This window comes from Muscardinus avellanarius (genome assembly GCF_963383645.1).
Source record: "Muscardinus avellanarius genome assembly, chromosome: 12".
NCBI lineage: Eukaryota > Metazoa > Chordata > Mammalia > Rodentia > Gliridae > Muscardinus > Muscardinus avellanarius.
Genome location: NC_137798.1, coordinates 18,432,405 through 18,455,227, shown reverse-complemented (window position 1 = coordinate 18,455,227; position 22,823 = coordinate 18,432,405).

Below are 22,823 nucleotides of genomic sequence, written 5' to 3'. Positions count from 1 at the left end.
AGATTAGATTACAGATACAGAAAGCATATTAGTGATTGTCAGGAGTTGGGGATGGTGGGGGGAAGGAAGTGGGTGTGCTATAAAGTGGGTGGCTGAAGGCTATAAAGGAGTTACATAAAGGAGATGTTTGTGTGGATGGAGTTGCTCTAGATCTTCATTGCAGTGATTACAGCACACATCTACACCTGGATAAACTATCATAAAAATGCCCATGCACTTTGAGCCTATATCAGTTTCCTGTTTTAATTTTGTGCTATAGCTCTGCAAGGTATTTGGGGAAGACTCTATGATAGGTACATAGGACCTCTCAGTTCCATTTTTATAACTTATTATTTAAAAATAAAAAGAAAGGAGACTATCATCCTAGAACAATCTGCCAAACAAAAATGACAATTGACTAAGAGCATTAAGAGATTCGGGTATGCCAGATCCTTCCTGGATCAAATTGAAAACTCTTTCCAGAGGAGAAAACAGTGACATTTATTTTAACCCACCTAGTACAAATAGGAGTATTTATTTCTCTTTTTCCAATGTGCAAAGTTTCAATTTTTATTTAGCATAACCCAACCAAATTCCTCTTTCTAGCAATAAAAATTTCCCAATTTTTCTAACTGAATAAATTTGTTCACTGTCCTAGGCCCATTCCCTGGCAAGTAAACTAGCTTGGGGCTCACTGCTGACTGCTGTGGTGGTGGCCATATTGCCTGTATCACCACAAAAGACTTGAGCAGTTGCTGGAACTCATGTCCTGGTTCTTTTGGTTCCAGGCGCTAGGCTGGGTACAGGGCTGGAGGGGAATGGGGGTATGAGTGACAGGAAGTGAAAGTAAGGAAGATCTCTAGGACAGCATCCAAGGGAGAACCCAGGTCATCTGAAGATCAAGCCAAGAGGCTAGACAGAGAGGCAGAAAGTGAAGAAGGATGCTGCAAAGGCTGGTTGGTGGCAACATAGCTTGTTGGAATTCCCTCAGATGACAGGTAAAGTGGGGACTATTAATGAGGCTTTCAAATCCAAGGCTCAGGAGGGTAAATCACTTGCCTGAGTCCTCACATCTGGGAAATGGTGGAGCAGGAATTCAAAGTTACTTTGGTCAGATTCTCAAGTCAAATATGGGCTGAAGGTTTAGAATAAATACATGACTAAATGAGTAACCATCCTACTGTCTGAACGGACATTCTTTGCCTTTTTCTCTTTCCAGCACACCTGAACAACTCTCACTTGTATGCTTGCAGTAATATTATCTCATTATCAACAGGCACCTTGGCAGAATTCCCAACAGAAGGTCACATCCTCAGGAGGCTAACCCACGACCAGTAGGGATGAAATTTGAAAGCCTCTGCTAAACATTACAGGGAGGAAGATGCCTCTGGTTGAGAGCCACTGATGAAGAACCCATTCTTTCCAACAAATTGTGTCTTCTTTCCCATAAAGATACTGTACAAATTCAGCCTATGAAACCTTCCATAGTGAAGCCCCTTTAGCGTATTGCTCCAAGTAGCTTTGAGAGTGACCATATTCCTTTTTCCTTTGAAGCTCCCAATTTGCATTGTGGTACTAAACATTGTGGTCTGTATGTCATTATTTTAGTCAAGCAGTGCATTTTGCATACCTATCTGAAAATGCTTTTAGTTATGACACTGTGTCAGTCAGCTTTCTGTTGCTATGACAAAATATCAGAGAAAAATTAACTTAAAGAAAGAAAGCTTTATTTTGGCTCACATTTGCAGAGGTTTCAGTCACTAATTAGCTGGCTTCTTTACTTTTAGACCTAGGGTGAGGAAGAACATGATGGCAGGAAGCATATGTTAAAGTGAAGCAGCTCACTCCTGGGGGGACCAGGAAAGAGAGAGGAGGAGGAAGGTATTGGGACAGCATATATCCTTCAAGGCACACACAAAGGACCTACTTCTTTCTATTAGTATCCAGATTCTCAAGCCAATAGAGAATCCATCTATTAAATTTCCACCACCTCCCAATAGCCCAATCAATTATGGATCCATCAATGGGTCAATCTAATCATGAGGTTAGAGCCCTCGTGATTTAACTGGCTCCCATGGCCCCACCTCTGAATGCAGCTGCCTGGGGGACAAAGCCTTTGTAATACACAAGCTTTGGGGGAATGTCTCGGATCCAGACGATATCAGAGAGGAATCTAGAAATACTTCATAGAGTCAGACTGATAAGTAAACTTCCCTCCACTCCTCCAGTAACTTAAAACCTCATAAAATGAAGGGGGATTCTGAAGGAGCAGGAAATAGAATTGGATCTCTGGGCCTAACACTCCTTTCCTCCTTACTGCTCCACCTCCGTGTATTCCTTCCATCTTTGAAATATCAGACCTTTTCTTCCCTCTGACTTGACAGTTGCAGTTCAGAGAAAATGAAGGAATTTCTTCTGCAGACCTCTCAACTTGGTGAGAATGATTCGGGTTTACTTAGGTCGTGAATAAGACTTCGCTCAGCTTCTTTCCAGTTGGCTGACATTCCCACCCCATACCTCCTAGATGCATTGGGTAGAGATGCATGGCTTGGATTTGAGGATCCAGAAATTTGTTCCATAGATCTTATCACCATTTTAGAAGACAACTAGACTGTCCTAGAGTTCTGACCTCTGCTGTCACTCTCCTACAGGGATAACAGGGGTTGTTGCCAATCTCCCCAACCCTACCCACTATGACATTCTGCCCCACCCAGCAAGAGACGACAGGCCAAGCTGGGCCTCTGGAGGACTCAACTAGCAAGGTAATGCCTTTTCTGAAAGTTCTGACATTCAGTTGAAAGTCTCTATTGGGAGCAGAAGAAATCTCAGTGGGAAAAGAAAGGTGAGTTCAGAGGGCATCCTCAGTGTGTAAAGAAAGTGAAAGGCAGTTAAGTGCAGGGAAAGTGATCAGAAAGGAGAGAGAGGAGAAGCCATTGGAAAGGAAATTCACACAAAGAAGCTTCAAGGCTCGGAGAGAAGGTGATGGACTGTGAAAAGAGAAGAGTATATGCCTTTTTGTGGGGGAATTTGGTTGTGCGCTCTGTGCTGGTGCAGTGGGTAGGAGCTGCCATCCTTGAGGATCCACGTGTGCCTCCTCCTCCTCGTTGCATCTGTCCCTAATGCTGCTGCTTCTTCATCAACTCAGCCTGTAACGTGTAGAACTTGTTGGAAAATAGACTCATAGGAATCTGGCAGCCAACTTTGGGGGTACCCTCAGACGCTTGTGTTTTTATATTTGTAAGTTTCCCTGGAAGTTTCAGTTCAAAATAAATTCTCAGTTGATTTGTCAGTAGGCATCCATAAGCACCCTTGACACTTTACCCAACAGAACAAATCCAGCCAAGGAAAGGAAAAGATAGCCAAAGAATGAAATTTTTTAAAAGAAGGAAAAAAGATTTCTGTTACTCCAATAAGATTCATTTAAAATTTGTAAATTTAACTATGATCTGGTTTATGGAAATTTAGTTCACACTGAATATTTTAATTGATATGAAAAGAGAGCATAGAGAAGGCTTTCTTTGGCTTTTTCTTGGCTCTGTCTTGCCTGACCACAGTGTATTTTTAACCTGGCCTTTCTTGGGCCAGTCACTACGTAGGATGATAGGCCTGCATTTCCATAATGGATGTTTGTATTATTATAGGAACCCTGCAATGGAAGAAACTGAACAGAAATCCATTGAATGATGTGTAAATAGAGAGAACAATAAAGGAGTTAAGGAGAGGAACTACTCTACTAAGGAAAGGGTTTTCAATAAGAAAAGAGCTTGGTTGCCTAGCATGGTGGCACACTCTTGTAATCCCAGCATTTGGGAGGCTGAGACAGGAGGATTGTGGTTGGTGGCCAGCCTCAGCTACTTAGTGAGGCGCCCTGTAACTTAGTGAGATCCTGTTTCAAAAATAAAGAATAAAAAATAAGGCAGGGGTTGTAGCTCGGAATGCCTCTGGGTTCCATCTCCAAACCCACAAAATAAAAAAGAAAAAGAAAAGAAAAGAAAAAAGAACTTGGTTGAGTGGGTCATTATCTCCACAAGCTTGAGGAGGTTTATTAGGAAAAGGTAACTTTGATTTCAGTTCTCTGTATTTCCTGAAATGCTAGGATTTTCAGAAATAGTTAATGTCTTACACAGTAAATTGCTTTTGTTTGGGGAAAAGATCCACCTCCCTCCTTGCCCTCTACCTAGGCTAGGCCCCTGCCTGGCTTGGTTAGAAGCTATTCAAGTTTGTAACAAAAAGAGACTGAAGAAATTCTGCTCCTTGTAGATCTTCAAATGCTATACAGATATAGTTTGTATTCCACATACTCCATTTAAAAGATTGGTAAACAAGTTAGAGTAGAATTATTTATATGAAAACCTCTTTTTTTCTTCCAAAAATATTTTTGTTTTAGTAGGTTTCACTTGAAATATTTTAAAATAAAATGTGATTCTACTTTGATTTTATGTTATGCAAAACACTATAGAAAATCAATTTATAATGGGATATAAAGTAGAACTGGTTAGGTTCATTGACAGTAGCAGATGGGGAATGAATTGAATTCCAGGGGAGAATCTTCTTAGGACTTTATATTTTTCCTTTCCTAAGTTTAGTAATCAAATGATTCTCCTATAGGCATGAGATGATGGAAATACCAACCTTAGAAATCACAAAACAGAATCATGACTATCTGAACCCAGACCTTGAAAAGGATCTGCAGAGACTAGAAGAGGCAAATCAGGTTCTTCTTCAAAAAATTCAGGAGAAAACAGAAGCTTTTCAAAGGTCAGGCTTCTCTGGATGTCCCTTGGGAGGGAAGTTCACTTCCTTGGTGGCAAACCTCGACACTTACTTGAATCCTGACACAGGGACAGTGATGTCAAGAGCCTTTTTGCATGGATTCTTGCATTAGATTTCCACATTAGACTGAGTCTGTATTACCATCGCTGTAGTTACTCTGGCTTCCTGAGACTTTGGCAGCAGCTACCCAAGCCGGGGTCTCAGTAGCTTCCTTAGGACTAAGCCATGCCTGGGTGATTTTGTATTTTGCAGTCTGGAAAGAGATATCACCCTGTCAGAAGAAAGAGCCAAAGAGAGGGAGGAAATGAATAACATTATATCTGAAAAGGAGGATGCCCTGAGAGACCTGGAACTAGAGACAGCGAAGCTGGTGAGTAACCCTCTAGAAAAGGACCATCGATGCCTTCTACAACCACCCGTCCACTCTCTCTTCCCCAGAGCATCTTCACGGGCACAGCTCTTGCTTCTGCATTTGTAGTGCTTGCAGCTGTGTAAGAGAGCGCTCTGGGGGAAAAAAAAAAGTGCCCAGCAGGAGGCTGAGGACTGGTTCAGACACAGATCACCTATGAGGGCCAGAGGATGCTTTTCCTCAGCTAATAGCCAGGCAGACTATTAAGGAGAGGTGGGAGAAAGAATAACATTTGTCTCCTTTCCTTTTTTCACAGGAAAAAAAGGAACAAGTTCCTAAACAGGAATGTGTTGGAGCTCCAGAAGAAGGTAAGGAGGGCCCTGGGTTGTGAGTGTTCCAGGATACTGGCTGTTGGTTTGGCCTAGAAGAAGAGAGAGGGGTCCTGTGCACACTCAGCATGAGGAAATGTCTATGTCCACTAACTGCAAAGTCCACCCTTGAAACGAGGCTCATTCCTTAGCAATCCCAGTAGTTATTTCCCTGAATTCACACTTCAGAGAGACGAGAAGAAGCAACAAGCAAAATCTGTGTGCTCTGCTCCTCTACCCCATCAACAAATCACACAACAGATGCTGACTAATGTTAGCATTTGTTCTGGGAATTTCAGGATGTGGTAAGGAGACTAAAGAATTAAAGCAAGAAAACATTTTCCCTCCTTCCCCAACCACTCTGAACATTATCTTCCCTCTCTCGCCTGCTCCCTCTTATTGCGCTGTAGCTTCCCTGGACCATTGGAACCTAAAGGCTGTCCAGCTAGCACAGGGCCATGGGTTCAAGGAGATATTTTTCCACCAAGCTTGTATTGGGTCCTGAATGAGAAACCACCATTCGGTAGTCTGGGATCCCAAGTCTGCCACCACCCCAAGTATTCATTTTTGTGTTCTCTTACTAATGTCATGGGTTTGGGAATGGTATTTCAGATCTCAAGGAGATTTAAGGATCTTGGTCACGATAAAGGTACCCTAAAGCAGACTTTAGCAGAACTGAAGGTGAGTAGAACAGCAAACTAGGGATTTTCTGGGAGATGTGTCCAGTTCTGGTAGGAAAGGCTTTCACGCATTCTCTTTGGCAAGGTACTGAGCATGTCTGTGTGCTCATCAGAAGGGATCCAAGGTCCCTTTTTCCTTCTGCCTAATCTCATGGCTGTGGAGCATTTCTAACATTACTAGTCACACTAGTAGCAGAGCTGGTTGCAGCGCCATCATCAAAACACACGTTTCAAATGCCAATTTGGGACTTGCTCTCAAGAAGTTTATGATATATGTGCAAAGTGAGATAAGCCAGACTCAGAAAGTAAAGGGTCCTGTGTTATCTTTCACAAGTGGAAGCTAGAGAGCTAAAGAGAAGGAAGAGGGCCTCAGGGAGACAGAATAAAAACCAGTAGAGTGGGGGGAGTGGATCGAGTGGAAGGGGGAGAGAAAAAGTGAAGCTACAGGGAAGGAAGCGGACCAAATCATGCTGTGTGCATATATGAACATATCACTCCAAATCCAGTACTACGTGTAATTATAATGCACCTATAAAATCATTAAAAATTTTAAAGTTTATAATCTAATCTAAATGAGGATACACAGATATACACAGGTATTCAAGTAGGAAGAAATGCTGGCAGCCACAAATATGTAAGGCTATGTAAATGGTCTTGTCTGGTTTTCCAACCTAAAACTTGCAGGCCAAGTAAGTTTTTTATTTATTTATTTATTTATTTGTTTGTTTATGTATTTTAAAGTTTATTTTTTATTTTTATACTTTTATTGGTGCATTATAGTCTCACATCATAATGTAGTACACAATGAGAGAGGCATTATTTTTAAATTTTATTATCTCTTTCCTTTACTAGAAGGTAAAACAATTGAGAACATGGATTTTTTGAAACTGTAGTTTCAAAATGTTTCTACACCACAGTGTCTGGGGTAGAACTGGGCACATAGTAGATGTAGAATCAATATTCGTTGAATCAAGGAATGAATTTATTGGATGCCCACACAGGGGGCAAAACACCTACCGGGAAGCTCTCCGCAGATTTAGCACCAGTGCAAAAGCCCCACTGTCCTGTGCTTTCCTTTAAAAAGAGGACAAGATTTGTCTTTGTCTTCTGCTACTGATGTGGTTCAGAAGGAAGGCCGTGCAGTCTATAGAAAGGGTGAGAAAAACGGGGTCTTGAGCTTTTCTCTCTGGAACTGGAGAAAGGAAGACGGGCAGGCTTGCTGGGGAGTCGTCCTGCTGAGGTTTGCAGGCTCATCCACTGTGAGACTCCAGCAAGTTCCATGGTTAACGTCCCTGTGCCTTTGTCTCCTCCTCTGTGAAACAGAGGTAATACTCATGGCCACCCTACATGAGTGTCCTGTGTCCTCAACACACGATAGTCATTCTTGTCATGCTTTTTGCTGGGCTGGAGAGGGCGATCCTTACCAGCTGCCTGAAACTAAGGAACACTACTGACTTGCCGTCACCATTGCCTTCCTCAGGCAAGGCTACAAAGGTCAACAGAGTCCTGTGCGGAGCAATAGAAGACGACGGTGCCGGTGGGCAATGCCGCTTATGCTGAGTGTCTAGAAGGGGGACCTCAGAGGTGTTAAGAACAGCCTCTTGGAGGCATCGGGGTGGAGGAGCAGGAACATTCTATAACTGCATTTCTGATTCACATGCAGGTGAAGAGAAAGGAAGCTTTTATTAAAAGTACTGCTCTTAACATTTCTTAAATGCTCCTCAAGCCCCAATACTATTGTTGAATCCCAAACCCAAGTGCACTGTAACATTCCCTCTTGTTTCTCCCGAGAGGCATATGACAGCCTGAGCAATTTCCTTTGCTCAAAACTAGACCCTGTGTGTGAAGGCTGAGATCATCTCTTTGTGAGGTGGTTGTTCTCTTTCCCGTTGCTAGGTAACCAGCCCCAGGTCCAGTGCTCCAGGTAGGTTCCAGGGAGCGGCTGCAGCTTGGTTCTGATTTAACTCACGAGGTTCACTAAATTTCTTTCTGGAGAGAAAGTGACTACGAATCTGTGTATCAGCTCTGCGAGGACCAGGCCTGCTACACAAAGGCACACCAACTCCAGTGGAAGTCAGAGTAGAGGCAGAGCTTCCCCCCAAGGTCAGGAGACCCTTGGCTTCTCATGGGGGTTCTGCCTCTGGGGCAAAGGCCTTATATACAACAGCAGCAACAAAGAGCCAGATGTATGTTAAGGATTTATTCTGTGCCAGTTGTTGTGCCAAACATTCATCACATAGTATCTTTCTCAATCAATTTGTCGAGTAACTCAGTGTGGCCAATACTGTTATGATGAAGAGGATGCTGAGGTTTTGACGCTAAGTGACAAGCTCTGGGAAACATGTCTAGTGTACGTCAGATCTGGGATTTGAATATAAGTGGGTCCAGGGTGAGAGCTCCTTTTGTTCATGTAGATCCATCCTGAACTAATAGCTCGTGTGTGTGTGTGTGTGTGTGTGTGTGTGTGTGTGTTAGTGGATGCTGAACCCAGGGGCTTTCTATTCCAAGATATACTCCTGATCTCTTTACTTTTTTTGTGTTTTGAAACAGGGTCTCACTAAGTTACTGAAAAATGTCTCTAAGTTGCTGAGACTGGCCTTGAACCTGTGATCCTCTTGTCTCGGCCTCCCTAGTACCAGGATTACAGGCATGTGCCACTATGCCCAGATTCCTAAATTTTTATTAGAATACCTCCCTATCTTGTATAATCCCTCACATGCACTGTTTGGAATTTTAGGAGTTATTCTTAGTGGAATGTTTTGCATCAATAACATTGAAATACAAAATTTTCCTTTATGACATTTCCCTTCCATGGGAAGAAATACCAAGAAATTCTGAGGAAGATGGAAAAGGAAAAAGAGATGCTGCTACTTCAAAAAGAATCATAAGTTTGGAAAAAGGACCACTGCTGAACTGAAGTGACAGTCCTGGGTGGCCCAGGAGGGAAGAATGTGTATTTCTCAGAACAGTTGGTGTCACGGTGTGAAGAACCTCCAACAACCCTGGCAGCCTCTGCTCTGCTTTCTGGACTGAAAAACCATCAACATTTTTGTGGTTGTATAGTATTTCATCATATGGTTATGGTGCAATTGATCTAGTCTACTGTTGATGAACATGTTGATTATTTCAAGATTGGGAACATTAAAACAGCTATAAACATTTTTGTGCTTGTGGATAAATCTACTCCTTTCTCTTGGGAAAAGATACATATCTTTGATTTATTAACTAGACCAAATAATTTTATAGTAGCTGTATTAATATCTTCTCCCAAAAGAATTGTACAAGAGTTCTAATTGCTCAGCATCTTCACTTTTACTTAATATTTACAGTCTCTTCAATTTTAGCCATTCTGACAGGAAGATATAGAGTTATATAACTAGTTTTACAATGCATTTTATTATGATTACTAATAATGTTATATAGTTTTCCAAATGTGTTTTTAGAACTTTAAATATCCATGTCTTTTGCCTGCATTTGGGAAATTGTCAGCCTTTTAAAAAAATTATTGATTTATAGGCATTCCGTGTATTTTTTCTTAAGGTTCTTTGTCAAATATATATATATATTGCAGTCCATTCTATGACTTCCTTTTCTTAATTTCTTAATGCGTTTTTGATAAAAATTAGTTCTTAATTTTAAGGAAATTTAAGCCATGAAATTTATCAATCTCTGTGTGTGTGTGTGTGTGTGTGTGTGTGTGTGTGTGTGTGTTCTACCTTCAAGATATCTCCCCAGCCCTATCTATTTTCTGTTTTGAAACAGGGTCTCACTGTTCAAGGTTGGTCTTAAACCCATAGTCTTCCTGTCTCAGCCTCCCAATCCTGTGCCTTGGTGTTTGCCTAACCCTTTCATTTTTGCTTAGTGCTTCTTTTAGGCTGTGAACAACTCTCCTATGATTTCTCCCAGGTTTATTTCATTGTTTTACCTTTTATACTTATAGTTACATTTACTTGAAATTCATTTTTCTGTGTGTAATTGGTCTGGCACCATTTATTGTGGATACTTTACATTTACAGTGGTGGTGCTTTGTTTTGTAAATTGGGTAACTTTATGTGTAGTGGTCTGTTTTAGTCTTCTCTATTCTGTACTGTTAGTCTACAGCTCTATCCCATTGCCAGAGATCTACTCTTGTGAGTATTGTTGTTTTCTACTTCACCTTGATATATGGTAGCTCAAGTTCTGCAACTTTCTGATATTTTGATTATAAGTATATGGAATATATAAACTTGGAGAAAATACACAAGCAATGGTTTTCCAAGTCATGAACATCTTTATGCCCCCCATTTACTTAGCCCTTTGATTTCTCACAGTAATGTATTGTCATTTTCTGTGTAGTATTCTGGAACATCTTTTACCAAGTTTATGCCTAGGTATTTGATATTTTTATAAATAGTATAATTGTTCATTTGATTTTCTGATTGATGACCATGAGAATATAGAAATACAGCTGGATTCTGTATGTTAAACTTGTACCCATCAGCCTGACTGAACGCACTTATTCTAATGTGTTGTAGGTTATTTTAGGTTTTCATCTATGAACAATGACGACTGCATTTTCCCCTTTTCAATTGTTATTCTTTTTATTGCTTTTTCTTGTTAAATGCATCAGCTATGCCAATGTGAGCTCAAGGGATAGTTTTTACTGAACTTTGGAGTAAAGTGTTGTCGTGTTGCCAGTAAGTAGACTGTGTGGCTTTCTTAGAGACTCCTTTTAATTAGATTAAGACACTTCTTTTTTATTTTGAGTTTCTGAGTGTTTTTATCATGGGAGATATTAAATTTTCTTCAATGCTTTTCTGATAGCTGTTGAAAGGACCCTGGCTTTTCTCCCTTGCACATACAGCGGCATCTTTCATGTTTAATAGGCCTTGAACACCAACTTTTACTGCCCAACACTGCATTTTTTGCTACTCCAGTCTCTGATTAACTCTGTAGCAGCGTCTGGTTCCTGGAATGTTTGGAATCTTGAGCTGCAGGTATACAGTTTGGGAATCAGGTACTACATCAAGACACTTCTCTGTGGTTCCCTTGCCCTTGAAATTTTCCCTTTGAGTCATAGACACTTTGATTATCTGGAACTCTGTCATCTGTCTCTTCAGCCAGTTGATGCTGCCGCTCCCTGCTTGGACTCCACCTTCCCATGCCACACTTGAGCAAAGGTCTTTCGGGGAGAGCCTAGGATGAGCGAGGCGCTCATCTCAGAGTGCTTTCCCTCACTCAGAGTCTGTATCCCTTTGACTTCTGGCTGCCATCTCCAAGGCACACAGAGAGCTGCTGTGTGTTTTGTCCAGTGTTTACAGTTGCCTTTGGAAGTGGGTTCATCTGACACAAGCTACTTCACCAGGCAAAAACCAGGAGCCCGTGCCTCTTCTCCTTTTTCTCCTTTATTCAATCATAAAGAGAAATTCTCAATAAAACGCCGGGTAAGCTTTTATCGGATTTGACTCTCTAGGAGAAAATAACTCTAGACGACAAAACAAAACAAATGAACAAAGAGTGATCAGAAGGAATTGTAGAGTGAATAAAAGCAGGCAGATTTTAGACAGAAGGTGACATTTGGAAAAAGCAAATGGCAGAAGGTTATATCCTCATTTTTATAGCTCCTGACCTGAGGGCAGACCAAACTTGATGTGTATGGAGCAGGTAAAATATGAAGAGAAATCCTGCAGATTTCCTGGGCTAAACAACAGAAGACAGAGTTCAGGGCCAAAGATCCTAGAAAGTAGAGAGACAAACATAGGGAGTTCCAAATTCTGTACCTAAACTCTGCCCAGATCTCTGGCTGACCTTTAACCCATACATGCTCAGGACATCCTGTAAGCATCCCACCTGAGGATGTAAGAGCTAAATTGACACCTGAGCTATCACCAAGAGATGGACTTTGCAGTGTGCATCCATCATCAGGCTAACGTCAGGGTTCGTCTTCATAGACTGTCTTTCTCTTGAGAATGGATTGTACTTTTGTACTTCTTTGTATGCTGAGCAGTTGTGAAATTTGAATGTTGAGCTTTGAGAATGTTATTAATAATTTAGGAAATAAATTATATACATTGCTTGACTTAGAAAAGCACCTTACATCCACTCTCTCAGATTATGTCACATAAATTTTGACTCTGTTCTTTTTTTCCCACCCAGATCCAAAGCTCAGAAAAACTCTTCCCAAATAGTGAAGCCTGGGTCCATTCTGATGGAGACCATCCAAAGCAACATGGTAAGTCTTTCTATCCAAAATTGTTCTCTTTTCTGTCTCCTTTTTTTTTTTTTAAATAACCCTGGAGTTAGGAAATGAGACTCAATGACTTCCTCCCCAACACGGCAGCCAGGAAGTAGCAGAACCAGGATTGAGCCTGACTCTAGGTTCCCACTCTTAGCCGCCCTCCTACACTGCCTTTGGGTGAGCACCTGGACGGCCACAGCTTTGGTTTTTTTCTTTTTCTTTTTCTTTTTTTCTTCCCACAGGAGAAGAGCATCACAAAAAAACAGAAGAGGATCTTTTGGTATAAGTAAGTGGAAGAATCTTAGTTTTGACCTTGTCCAGGCCACATTCACTTTGCAGGTGACCTGATAATGGCCAAAGGAATAAAGATAAACATATCCACCAAACAGAAAATATCAACAACCCCAGATGTCTCCTGACCTTTCCTTCCTTTCTCAACACAGAACTATAGTGTTGTTATAACAGCAGAATTATCAGTGTTAGTAAAAACACCAGAGTTAAAAATAACTGGAGGAATTAAAGACGGTTTCTGCAAACTTCTGGGTGGAGACTGTAGGTTGCATTTCACTTTTGATTTCCATTCTTATCCTTCTCAGTATGGCCCCTCTCTACTTTTCAGATTCTGAATCTGGTGATCTCTGCTATAGTCTCTTAGAAGTAGGAAGCCTAGTTTTTTAAAAAATTATTTTACTACAGGTTGAGAAGTTTTAGGAAAGAAACCACTTGAAGTCTCATGCTTTTTTAATTTTTAAAATAAGGAGATTAACTGTGAAGCGCTTTACATGGTACCTTTTTGAAATACTTCAGCTTATGTGATTTCAGCACAGGCAAAGACTAATGGTCTAATACTAGTTGCCAGGGTAGAATTTCCTTGGATGCACACAAGAAAACACACATGCACACACACTTTATTGTATGAGTTGGTTTCTTTTGGCATGTTGCATTTAAAAAAAGGCAACCCTTATCATTTTGCCTGGATGTTAATATATGGAATAAATAAATCTTACATCACACTCAAAAACTGCTTTCTATGGGAGACCTGAAGAGGGCGAATGGCGACGAGGCTCACAAGTGTGACGACACTGAATTTTTTTTCTGATAACCCCACAAATGCCTGCCCCTTATACAGTACCCAGAAAGTTGTTTTCTTTTGCACCTCCAACTTTTCTACATTGTCATCTATTCTGTTGCAGAACTTAAATATCAGGAGGGCCATGTTCAATTCCTGACCACCACAGCACTCTTCTTCTGCATTGACTTGTCCCCGGCCTCACCTCGTTCCCTACTTCTCCACGTCGGTTTTGCCTGGAGAAACCAATCCACCAGCCACTTAAGAGTGTGAGATTCACCTTCATTCTTGACCCTGGGCTGTCCCCTCCCGTGTTGATGACGAGTGTCTCTTCGCAGGCATTTCAGGTATCTTGTCTTCCTGCTCATGATCTTCATTAGGCTGCTGGGGTACATGCTTTTCCACCTGCAGTACCTAAACCCAAATCTTCTCCTGGATGTCTTGCCCATGCTGATGAGCAGGAGCAACTTGCCTTTGGCTCAGAGCTGCTCCTTGACATCTGACTTTTCATTCTTCCCTTGTTCTCCCTCTGGAGTGTCTCTCTTTCCAATAAAGACTATGTTTGCCCAGAGTCCACTGAGCTGGTTTTGTGAGTCCTGGGGCCTGGCTGTGCACTTAAAACTTCTACTTTGTGCTGTTGAGAAAAGTTGAACTTGACAAGATAATAAAAACTCCCACAGGGCTTTCATTTTTTGCTTCATATTTCAAAAAAAACACATGTTCATTTTGGATTCCATAGTCTCTTTGGTGTATACCTGAAGAGTCATCAGTGGAGGAACCACTAAGGCTAATATAAGGAGCTTTTCTAAAGAGTTCTCCTTTATAATATTATTTAAATACTTTCACTGGGGCCGGGCATGGTGGTGCACTCTTGTAATCCCAGCATTTGGGAGGCGGAGACCGGAGTATCGTGGTTCACAGCCAGCCTCAGCTACTTAGTGAGGCCCTTCGCAACTCAGTGAGACCCTGTTTCAAAATAAAGACTAAAAAATATGGCTGAGTGTAGCTCAGAGGTACAGTGCCCCTAGATTCCATCCCCGGTACTGCAAAAAAAAATTAAATAAACAAATAAATACTTGGTGCATTATAGTCTCACATAACACAGTTCATAGTAAAGCATCCTCTCTCTACAGCTCCTTTTATGTCTTATAGAAGTGGGATGCATTGAAAATCATGCATTCTTACATGAGAAGAAAGTTACTCTAAAATTCAAGTGAGAACAAAAAAGACTGTGAAATCAGAAAGTACATTAGATAGGGCTAAACAAAAATGTGCATCTAGCTATCGCTCAAATCCCAGTTCAAACATCAGCATCCTCACAGGCCTCCTCTGATTCCTCCCAACTGGAACAGCTGCCCTGGCCTCCTCCTGAATGCTCCCAGCAGCTGCTTTGAGCTCCCCTGACTGTCCTACCCTTTTCTACCTTATGGTATCATAACTATGTGCCCGGGGCCTTGGTGCTCTTGTCCCCTTTATTTCTGTGTTATCCCATCTAGCTCCTTAGCATGGTTGCTTCCTCTCCTCCTCTTCCTCCTCGTCCTCCTCTTCCTCCTTCTTTCTGTATAGGGATTGATCCCAGGGGCATTCTACCTCCAAGCTATACTCGTGTATACTCCTCTTCTAAACAGTGAGCCTCTGATCCTCCTGTAAGCCTCTCAAGTACAGGGATTATAGGCGTCACATCACACCCAGCTGCACGGCATCTTTACCAAATAGGACTTAGCAAAAGGGCGACTGATTCCATGGACAGTTTTTCTTCTTTTTTCCATCGTATCTGGGGTGACCATGGGAACCAGGAGCCTAGATCCTGGATTGTGAGAGCTCACACTGTTGCAGGGCAGCGGCCAGGGCATGATGGTGCAGACAGAAGGGACGTGAAAGAACGTGGCACAAACTAAAGGCCACGGGGCAACCGGCGTCTCCGTGATGACGGAGCCAGTGGGAGGAGGCGCCCGTCTTTTTCAGCTGCTTTCTTCTACATATTCCTCATGCTCTTGCTTTTTAGTGACCTCTTCTCTTTTGAGATTTTTGTTTAAATTTATATGGTACTGGGGATTGAACCCAGGAGCATTCATTTTTACCTCTGGAGAATACCTCAAGCCCCATTTTTTTCTTCTTTCTTTCTTTCTTTTTTTTTTTTTTTTTTTTTTTTTTTTTTTTTGCAGAACTAGGGACAGAACCCAGGGGCATTCTACCTCTGAGCTATACCCTCAACCTTACTTTTTATTCTTTATTTTGAAACAGGGTCTTATTAAGTTGCAGAGAGCCTCACTAAGTAGCTGAGGCTAGCCTTGAACTTGAAATTCTCCTGTCAACCTCCCAAATACTGAGATTACAAGTGTGTGGCACCATGCCTGGCCCAAAGCCCTATTTTTTAATATTATTATTATTATTATTATTATTATTATTATTATTATTTTTAGTTTTTTGAAACAGGGTCTTGCTAAATTTCTGAGGCTCTCACTAAATTGCAGAGGCTGGCAACCCTGAAATCCTCCTGTCTTAGCCTTGCATGTACTGGGCCTGTGCCACCAAGCCTGGCTTGAGACCCTATTTATGTATTTATTTGTTTGTTTATTTATTGGTAATGGGGATGAGAATTGAACCCAGAGTCAATCTACCTCTGAGCTACACCTCCCAGACTTTTTTTTTTTTTTTAAATAACTTTTACTTGAAACAGGGTCTTGCAAAGTTGCGGCTGGCCTTGAACCTTCTGTCTTCCTGTCTCAGCCACCCATGCACTGGGAATACAGGTGTCAGCCACCATGCCCAGCTTGAAACCATCCTTAATATAAAATTTTAACTGAATTTTACTTGAATAACTGTGGGAGAGAAGAGTCACACCACATGTTTGTTTGGGTCAGTCATGGCCTTGTGTGGGGTTTCTTTCCAAGGTCCGGGAAGGAAGACATGATCTCAGAACAATTGCCTACAAAATCAAAACTTGGCCAACAGCACCCTCTTGTGGCCAAATGTCAGCTCTTGGCATTGCAGAAGGCTTTACCCGAAGGAGTGATGGGCGATTTAAGTATGAAAGCTGGATTAGCTGTCACTCCCAGGCACTTCTATGTGTTTTAATGATTTCACTTAGTCTTCATTCATCCATTCATCATGTATTTATTGATCTTCTTCCTTGGGCTGGGCGGCATTCTAGGTGCTAGTAATGGCCCAAACAGACAGAATTCTACTAGAATTCTAGTAGATAGAAGCACATGGCGCATTAGAATATACAAATATAAGATGCTGTGCAGTGATGTAAGGCAGTTAGTTGGGCTGGGAGGGAGTGCTGAGGACTAAGTCACACCACACCACCAACTAACAAGCTGGCCCCACAGGGAAGACCTGAGTGGCTGAAAGAGCTGTGTGGACCAAGAGGAACAGTGCAGCAGGGTGGAGACCGCAGGCTCCGGGCGTTAGGCTGCAAGGTGCCTGGACTCGCGGCTCCCTGGCCCACCCCCCGCTCACCCCTCTGCAGTGGTCCCTTTACTAGGGGAAGCCTCTACATCAGAATCCTGAGCTGATTTCTGCCTCCTGCCCAGCTGAGACCTTGGCTCATTGGCTTTATGGTGAAAGGCGTTTGGGTGACTCTGAGGCTGAGGTGCCTGTGAAGGTGATGGGTGCCACGGGCTGAGAAATGCGTTCTGAGTATGCCCTGCTCACTCCCATCCTGTCACATACTCCCCCTTCAACTCAAGGAACTCTGAAGACACTTCCCTCCCAGACACATCCCTCCTTCCCATCATTCAAGACTGGCTGGAAATAGTGGCTTGGGGATGTGGACTAGACAGCCCTCACTCATGTTCAGCTCTCCAGGAGGGATTTGGAGCCTTGAAACTGTGCTGGAAGCCCGTGTTGCAAAGGCACCGTGGCTTTGCTGTCCCAGAATACCCACCTCCAAGGAGGCTGGTTCCAGGAGGGGCTGATGGCATTCCCAAATAAAAGCAGGGACGACCCTGCTTTAAATGAGCAGTGGTGAGCTGGAGATCTGAGTTTCAGTAGCTCCATACCTACCTCCATAGCCATGTGTTTCAGAAAGGTTTTAATAACATAAAGCGCCGGGTGTGGTGGCGCACGCTTGTAATCCCCGCACTTGGGAGGCTGAGACAGGAGGATCTCACAGGTTCGAAGCCAGCCTCAGCTACTTAGTGAGGCTTTCAGCAACTTAGTGAGACCCTGTTTCCAAATAAAATATATTTTAAAAAAAGGTCTGGGTGTATAGTCCAGAAGTAGAAAGCCTCTGGGTTCTACCCCCAGTACCACTAAAAAAAAAAAAAAAAAAAAAAAAAAAAAAAAAAAAAAGCATCTAACAGCACAAAGAAGAACATGATGGGCATTCAATCAATGCCAGTTGAAGTTGATACAAGCTTGCCTTTGTTTACTAATTAACCCTAGAAAGTGACAGAAAAATGACTGTCCCCTTAATGACTTAGTCACTAAATCTGAACAGCTTTCTATCCTCCCAAATAAACATGTGCAAGTCCGTTAAGCTCACGTGACATGGCTTCTAGATAATGCACTATCTTATTTTCCTTCCCTAGACTCCTGCAGAGATGAACAGAATACTACAAATGAAGGCAGACTGACAGCCCAGGACCCTCATGTGTCTTTCGTTCTGGGCCGTGCACCTTTATTAATGGTCCTCAGAGTTTGTTAGCTGTTTTGGCTGCTGTATCACACAGAAATATGGCCTTATAGTCTCCCAAGATGCTTAAACTTTTTGAACATAAACTATTCTTGATCCATGTTGCTTCTATTCTGTATTCATAAAGGTTTGAAAAATAACGAAGGTGACACGTGCTCGTAACTTCAGTACTTGGGAGGCTGAAACAGGAGGTCACAGGCTCAAGGCCAGCCTCAGCAAGTAGTGAGACTCTCAACAACTTAAAGATGCTCTGTTTTAAAATAGAAATAAAATGGGTTTGAGGGGGTATAGCTTGGAGGTAGAATGCCCCTCCATTCAATCTCCAGCACCAAAACAAAGGAATGAAAAATGGTTCTAAATGCAGAACTTTCTACCCGCTTCATTAAATATCATCGTATTGGGTTGTTTTGGTTTTTTTTTTTCAGAGATCCCCAAACTTATTTAGCTTCCTGTCTCCTTTTCAGAGAAACAACATCAAAAACCATCTTAGTCCCCTCCCCATCTACCTTCTTTAAGCAAACAAATAGAAAGGTGCAGTGGCACATCTGTATTCTTTTATGTGCCTCTATTTTATTTCAGCTCTCCCCCAGGAGGGGGCCAGATTGCTCTTTTGGGGAAGCTATGGTCTGAATGCTCATTTTATTCTTTTGCATATGTATATATTGTGGTGCTGGGGTTTTTGGAAACCCTTCTACCACCGGGCTACACTCACAGACCTATTTTATATTTTTATTTGGAAACAGGGTCTCTTAAGCCAGCGCGGCTGGCTTCGAACCTGTGCGATCCTCCTTTCTCCGCCTCCCAAGCACGGGGGTTACACGTGTGCGCCACCACGCCAGGCCTTTTGCATATTTTAAAAACCCTGATTTTATTAAGAAACTACCTAAGGGTATTTTCATTCAAAGCACCCCCTCATGCTTTAGCATGGGGCTGTAACTATCTTCTGTATTTCTATTTTTTAATAAACTCCTTTAAATCTTCAAAAAAGAAAGAAAGAAAGAAACCACCTAGCCCATTTAGTGAAAAAAGACACCTGGTAGAGCAGAAAATGCTGAGCCTGAAGGTGACACGTCCTCAGGCCTTGCAGCCAGGCAGCTGGTTAACCCTTCCCAGAACACAGTCCACACACTGGCCTCCCAGGATGGTGTCACAGCAGAAGCAGGTTCTTTCAGTAGTGGGAAGTGGAATTTCTCCAGAGGCTTGAATTCAACTAAATTGATTGGCCTCTCTATCTTGTCATCTATCTTAAGAGTTAATCAGCTGCTTACTATTTTAAACTGTCCTTTTATCATGCTGAAGATCAATTTTCTTAATAGAGAAGAATGGTGTGAAATGGGACTCTTACCTGTCAATATTACACCCTGTGCACTAAGGAGTGGCCCAGTCCTTGCATTCCTCCTTGCTCTGAAGACACCTTAAAATTAATTTGCTCACAAAATGCCTTTTATGGCATTGCCTTGAACAGAGCACCGATGAGGCAAGGATTTACATGTTGGACCCTGGTCCCAGCTTTTTTTATTATTTATATGATTTTATATCAGCCCCTGTTCTCTCGGGGCCTGATGTTGATTTCTGGGTGGTTTCTAAGTCATTTGTGCTGATGTGTTTTGATTCTATGAACTAGTCCATGCACATTCTTAGATGAGTCAGAAACAACCCTCTTTGGAATGTAATCCAATCTTTCCCTCTTCCACCTTTCCAGCAGTTGCAGCCTTTTCCTGGCTTCAGTCCTTTCCTGGCCAGAGGATCTGTCCGGAAGCTTCCTCACTTTTCTTGCCAAGAATGTCAGCAGCCAATGTTCCCATAATTTCTATTTTCTTCAGAATTGTGTTTCTTCAAAATGAATTAAGAAGTCCCTTTTAGCCAGGCATGGTAGTGCATGCTTTTAATTCCAGTATTTGAGAGGCTGAGACAGGAGGATCGCAGGTTAGTGTACAGCCTCAGCTACTTAGAGAGGCCTTCTACAACTTAGTGAGAGTTTGTTTCAAAATAAAGAATAAAAAATACGGCTGAGGCTGTAGCTGTGAGGTAGAATGCTCCTGGGTTTCATCCCTCATACCTAAAAAAAAAAAAAAAAAAAAAATCCCGTTTATAGGTTTCATTCAGCAAGTATTTATTGAGTACCTACCATGTACCAGACACTGCACAACGAATGCAGTGGTGTGTGTGTGTGTGTGTGTGTGTGTGTGTGTGTGTGTGTAGCAATTTGAGAATTAGGAAGTACTCATGCTCTCAGAAACTTTTAGTTTTGTGGCGATTCCCAACATCCAACATCAAAGTTAGATAACTTTGGGGCTCTTCTGGGGTATAAATTCTGACTTAATATGGGCTTGAAACTTTAATACCCTCAACATATATTGGTCATCTATTGTGTTGTTGACATACCACAGATAGACAGTTTGCATCTAGCCTCCATTTCTTAGTGTGGTGAACTGCCTCGGACTGTCCAGTGAGCAAGCAACAGAGCCAGGGGTCACGAGCCATCTCCTGGCTCCTCTAAAACATTTGCCTTCCATGTTCAGATGTAATAAATGGAGGGCTTGAAGGAAATAATAACACAGGTGGTGAGGTGTTGAAGCCAGGAGCTAGCAGGGAAGCTGAAATCTCAATTTTAATGTTAGCTCTACCATGAGCAGCTTTACCTACGTTGGCTCTGAGAGGTTGTGGCTTCTGACTGAGGAAAGTTGATGGACAGAGGGCCTAATACTCCCCTGGGATTTTAAATAAACTAATCTGAACTGTCCTGGAGAGAGGAGAAAAGTAAATCAATCCTTTGAATATTGAGAGTAAATTCTCCCAGAAGAAAAAAAAAATCTTACAACAGTTACTTGATTAATCATTGTTTGAGATATTTTATTAATTATTCACTTATATTCTATTGGGAAGAAAGAGTTCAAAATGAAATCAATCAACTTTTATCTCAATGGATTAGGTATTAACATGATTTGAGGGAGAAGAAAGTACCAAATAATCATGTGAGCCCTCCCAAGTTGAGTTCTCTAAATTCTTAAACCTTCAAGGCCACTGATTCCCAGAGATACTCAGATCAAAGCAAAACATTATTCAAGGAGGGGGAGAAAGAAAGGAAGGGAAAGGGAAAGAGAAAACAGAGTCTAAAGTCCGCGAACCTGTGAAAGAGGAATCATGACTTTCTTTAAACGCAGATTCTCAAGCCTAGTAACACTTTAGAATCACCTGGGGGTATTTAAAAATATCTGCATGTGCACCCCAACATCTGATTTTGTTTAGGGGCATTAGTAACTTTGAAAAGTCCTTCCAGGTGATTCCAATATACAACCAAGGCTATGAACCACTGACCTGAAAGTACTTTTGGTAACCTCCTGACCATATATAAATATGACTAGAAGGAAGTAGGGTCAAGCTATTCTAAATTGGGAAAATGAGTGAGAAGAGGCAGGGACATTTCTAGGTAGAAAGAGAAAGTAGATCTTATTATGAAGCTCCCCTTCCGGATTATTCTCTTTTGTACTTAGAGCTGCTTTGGCATCTTCAGTGTTGAATCCACCTTGGCCTCTCCTTCTATCTAGGTCACATGACTAGAACATTTTCTTTAACATATTGAGTTCTTTCCACTAGGTGCAGGGAGTGTAGAGATCACAGTAGAACAATTCGCTTTTTCCAGATAGGGTAGGCTGAGTAGCCCCCCACTCCAAGATATCCTTTTGTATCTGACTTATTTGACTTGGTATAAGAGTTCCAAGGTTCATCCATGTTAGGGCAAATATTCAAATTTCATTTTTTTAGACTGATAGTATTCCATTTTATGCAGGTATATGTGATGAAGGGATTTAATTTAACCTTGATTTATCCTAAGATCCTTTGTAGTTTCTGTTGGAAGACTTAAGGCATAGGAACCCTCAATAGATTCCTTTGAGTGAACTGTGCTTCTCAGAGCTATTTATAAGTTGTGCTATTTTTAGGATATCCAGGAACACAAATTTTCTGCTGCAGTGTCAATAGATTTTGACAAGTTGGGGGAAACTTAGTGAGCAAATGATCGGGCACAATGTCAAGCTTACAAGAGAGTTCTATTGAGATGCTATACTCTTATAAAATTTAAGGCTAGGAATTCATTATTATTTCATTATGATCTTTATTAATTGCCTCTTGCCTACAGCCTTGAGACAAAGACATTTTTTATGGTTACTTGGCTCTAGTGAATCTATGATTCACAAACTAGGAACCAGAAAGCACAACATTTCCCTGGCAGGGTTTCTCTAGTCCCCTCTATGGGCAAAGTCTAAGACTAAACCAACTAGCAAATCAAAACAACAGAATAGTCATACATTTCTTAACTAGAAGGGATAAGTTCTGAGAAATGTATCATTGGGACATTTTGTTCTTATGTGAATATCATAGCGTACCTACAAAGACCTAGATTGTATGTCTTGCCACACATATAGGCCATGCATGTAACCTATTGCTTTTAGGCTACAGATTTATACAGCACTGAATATTGTAGGCAATTGTAACACAATAGTAAATACTTGTGTCTCTTAACATAATTAAACAAAAAAGGTGCAGTAAAAAATGATAGGATTTTTTTTCTGACTGAAAGGCATTGTGCAATGCATAGCTACATATGGTATTTAGAAGGCTTAGAGCTCTCTTCACAGAGCGAATGTAAATGGAAAGCTCAGATTCAATAAATCTGTAAATAGCACAGTAACTGCAATGTCAGGTAACGACACAATCCGGAAAGTGGTAGGCTCTGAACCCTATTCT